Source organism: Salvelinus sp. IW2-2015, linkage group LG13 (assembly GCF_002910315.2).
Source record: "Salvelinus sp. IW2-2015 linkage group LG13, ASM291031v2, whole genome shotgun sequence".
Classification (NCBI taxonomy): domain Eukaryota; kingdom Metazoa; phylum Chordata; class Actinopteri; order Salmoniformes; family Salmonidae; genus Salvelinus; species Salvelinus sp. IW2-2015.
In genome coordinates, this window is record NC_036853.1 from 46,089,579 (window position 1) to 46,093,785 (window position 4,207).

The following is a 4,207-nucleotide window of genomic DNA, read 5'->3' on the forward strand; positions in this document are numbered from 1 at the left end:
CATCGCCTTAGCAATTAGATAAAGACCTCCTCCATCCTGCCATTATTGAAAGAGATCGTGATACCTCACATTCAAAATAGGGACTTAGTTAGATCCCTCACTCAAAGGCAGTCATAGTCAATGAACTAATCACTGATATAATGATGTGATTGGCCTGACTGAAACATGGCTTAACCTGATGAATACTGTGTTAAATGAGGCCTACCTCCTGGTTACACTAGTGACCATATCCCCGATTCCCGCAAAGGCGAGGTGTTGCTAACATTTACGATAGCAAATTTCAATTTACAAAAAAAAAAAGGCGTTTTCGCTTTTGACCTTCTAGTCATGAAATCTATGCAGCCTACTCAATCACTTTTTATAGCTACTGTTTACAGGCCTCCTGGGCCATATACAGCGTTCCTCTCTGAGTTTCCTGATTCCTCCAGACCTTGTAGTCATAGCAGATCATATTCTAATTTTTGGTGATTTTAAATAACATGGAGAAGTCCACAGACCACCCAAAAGTCTTTCGGGCCATCATCGACTCAGTGGTTTGTCCAACATGTCTCTGGACCTACTCACTGCCACAGTCATACTCTGGACCTAAGTTTTGTCCCATGGAAAATGTTGTAGATCTTAATGTTTTTCCACATAATCCTGGACTATCGGACCACCATTTTATTACGTTTGCAATCGCAACAAATAATCTGCTCAGACCCCAACCAGGAGCATCAAAAGTCGTGCTATAAATTCTCAGACAACACAAAAAAATTCCTTGATGCCTTCCAGACTCCTTCTGCCTACCAAGGACGTCAGAGGACAAAAATCAGTTAACCACCTAACTGAGGAACTCAATTTAACCTTGCGCAATACCCTAGATGCAGTTGCACCCCTAAAAAACGAAAAACTTTGTCATAAGAAACTAGCTCCCTGGTATACAGAAAAATACCCGAGCATGAAGCAAGCTTCCAGGAAATGGAACGGAATGGCGCCACACCAAACTGGAAGTCTTCCGACAGCTTGGAAAGACAGTACCGTGCAGTACCGAAGAGCCCTCACTGCTGCTCGATCACTCCACTTTTCCAACTAATCGAGGAAAATAAGAACAATCCAAATTTCTTTTTGATACTGTTGCGAAAACTAACTAAAGCAGCATTCCCCAAGAGAGGATGCCTTTCACTTCAGCAGTAATAAATTCATGAACTTCTTTGAGGAAAGATCATGACATTAGAAAGCAAATTACGGACTCCTCTTTGAATCTGCGTATTCCTCCAGGGCTTAGCTGTCCTGGATCTGCACAGCTCTGCGAGGGCCTGGGCTCGGGAGAGACAACTTAAGTGTTTTAGGTACTAATCTCTTGACACAATGATGAAATAATCATGGCCTCAAACCTTCAAGCTGCATACTGGATCCTATTCCTACTAAACTGCTGAAGGAGCTGCTTCCTGTGCTTGGCCCTCATGTTGAACACTAAACAGCTCTCTATCCACCGGAGTGTTACCAAACTCACTAAAAGTGGCAGTGATGCCTCTCTTGAAAAAGCCAAACCTTGACCCCGAAATATAAAAAAACTATCGCCTATATCAAATCTTCCATCCCTCTAAAAATTTTAGAAAAAGCGTTGCGCAGCAACTCACTGCCTTTCTGAAACAACAAATGTAACGAAATGCTTCAGTCTGGTTTTAGACCCCATCATAGCACTGAGACTGCACTTGTGAAGGTGGTAAATGACCTTTAATGGCGTCAGACCGAGGCTCTGCATCTGTCCTGTGCTACTAGACCTTAGTGCTGCCTTTGACACCATCGATCACCACATTCTTTTGGAGAGACTGGAAACCCAAATTGGTCTACACGGACAAGTTCTGGCCTGGTTTAGATCTTACCTGTCGGAAAGATCAGTTTGTCTCTGTGAATGGTCTGTCCTCTGACAAATCAACTGTACATTTCGGTGTTCCTCAAGGTTCCGTTTTGGACCACTATTGTTTTCACTATATATTTACCTCTTGGGGATTACGAAACATATAGTTAACTTTCACTGCTATGCGGATGACACACAGCTGTACATTTCAATGAAATGGTGAAGCCCCAAATTGCCCCGCTAGAAGCCTGTGTTTCAGACATAAGAGTGAGAAAACATACTTTAAAAATCGACAAAAACAAGATGCTTGTCTAGGTCCCAAGAAACAAAGAGATCTCTGTTAATTCTGACAATTCATCTTGATGGTTGTAAAGTCGTCTCAAATAACTGTAGGACCTCGCGTTACTCTTGACCCTGACTCTCTTTTGACGACACATATCAAGCTGTTCAAGGACAGCTTTTTCCATCTACGTAACATTGCAAAAAAGAATTTCTGTCCAAAAATGATGCAGAAAAATTTATCCATGCATTTGTACTTCTAGGTTAGACACTACGAATGCTCTACTTTCCGGCTACCCGGATAAAGCACTAAATAAACCTCAGTTATGGCAAATACGGCTGCTAACCCTGACTAGAACCAAGAAATTTGATCATATTACTCCAGTGCTAGCTTCCCTACACTGGCTTCCTGTTAAGGCAAGGGCTGATTTCAGGTACTGTTAACCTATAAAGCTTCACTGGCTTGCTCCTACCTATCTTTCCGAGTTGGTCCTGCCGTACAACCAATACGTACGCTACGGTCACAAGACGCAGGCCGCCTAATGTCCCTAGAATTTCTAAGCAAACAGCGGAGGCAGGCTATTCTCCTATAGATCTCCATTTTTATGGAACAGTCTGCCTACCCATGTGAGAGCGCAGACTCGGTTCACCCAAGTCTTTACTGAAGACTTATCTCTTCAGTAGGTCATATGATTGAGTGTAGTCTGCCCAGGAGTGGAAGGTGAACGGAAAGGCTCTGGAGCAACGAACCACCCTTGCTGTCTCTGCCAGGCCGGTTCCCCTCTCTCCACTGGGATTCTCTGCCTCTAACCGTTCAAGGGGCTGGTCACTGGCTTGCTGGTGCTCTTTATAGCCGTCCCTAGAGGGGTGCGTCACTTAGTGGGTTGAGTTACTGACGTGATCTTCCTGTCTGGGTTGGCGCCCCCCCTTTTTGTGTGTGTGGAGACCTTTGTGGGCTATACTCGGCCTTGTCTCAATATGTAAGTTGGTGTCGAGGATTTCCCTCTAGTGGTCGCGGGCTGTGCTAATGAGTGATACGATTAGAATCACACAGATTCATTGACATACAACACACATTCTGTGATCGACAACTATTGCTCAATTCCAGTGAAACTAAACGCGTGCGTTCTAACTGGAAGCTGCACGTCCCTAACATATCCTCACACTGGACGGACCTGAATTAAAGTACTGTATGTTGATGCTTTTTTTGGCCAGGTCACCATTGCAAATGAGAATCAGCTCTCATTGTCAATCAGCTCAATAACATCAACCAGCTCTCTAATAAAACAGCCATAACTAATCTCTTTCATAAGTGTTTGGCAGAGGGACAAGCCAGCCGTCCACATAMATACATTTGCACTTGTCTTCCAAAGAAAAAGTGTTTTTTTTGTCTCGACCTCTCAACTTTCACATAATTTTTTTTTGAATGAGATCTGGTTGAATGACATCTGGTTGAACCACAACAATGGGAATAGGTTGACATCAGCAGTTTGTTKGACAAATGCAATTCAGTCTAACAAAGAAACAGAACAGCAGTTGTGCCCAGCATCCCTTTTTTCAGAGATTTTGTAGTTAGTTGCTTGTTAAACAATCTGTTCATAAATGAATCGGTCGTATGACTCCACAGGCTGGGACGGGACAGATCCGGGAATTAGTTATTCAACAGCAAGTTTTACAGAAGCTGTGCGGTGAAGAGGTACAGATTTTCCAAGAGTTTTGAGAGAGCCTGAGATTTTTTTCTCCTTTCAGTCTCCTGTCTGCAAGATTTGTAAGGAATATRCCGAACTCKGACTCTGGGTGAAATCCTAAARCACTAAGACGTTTGGGAATGTTTCGCCAAAGAAGGAAAAGCTGGCAAATTTGTTGTGGAACACACTGCGTCCCATGGAAAAGAGATTTCAAACTTCCATTGTTACCCTCAAATGTAAAAGATGACGTTGCCAAGAGAGGAATCCCAGTTCAGTACACTATCAGTAAGGTGGATTAGCTGATGACAATTGAAAGAAACATTTTCTTGTCCATATAATTCTTCAATTTTCTTGAAAAAGAGGACTAGATCCTTGAAGCAAAATATGCATGCTGAATGTA

The 4,207-nt window shown here is 42.9% G+C and overlaps 1 protein-coding gene across 1 annotated transcript in view; it reads right to left on the reverse strand.

Moving 5' to 3' along the window:
- The window catches only part of LOC111971279 (melatonin receptor type 1A-A), a 45,738-nt gene that overhangs the window by 26,324 nt on the left and 15,207 nt on the right, over nt 1-4,207 (reverse strand). The gene's annotated exons all lie outside the window — the stretch shown is intronic.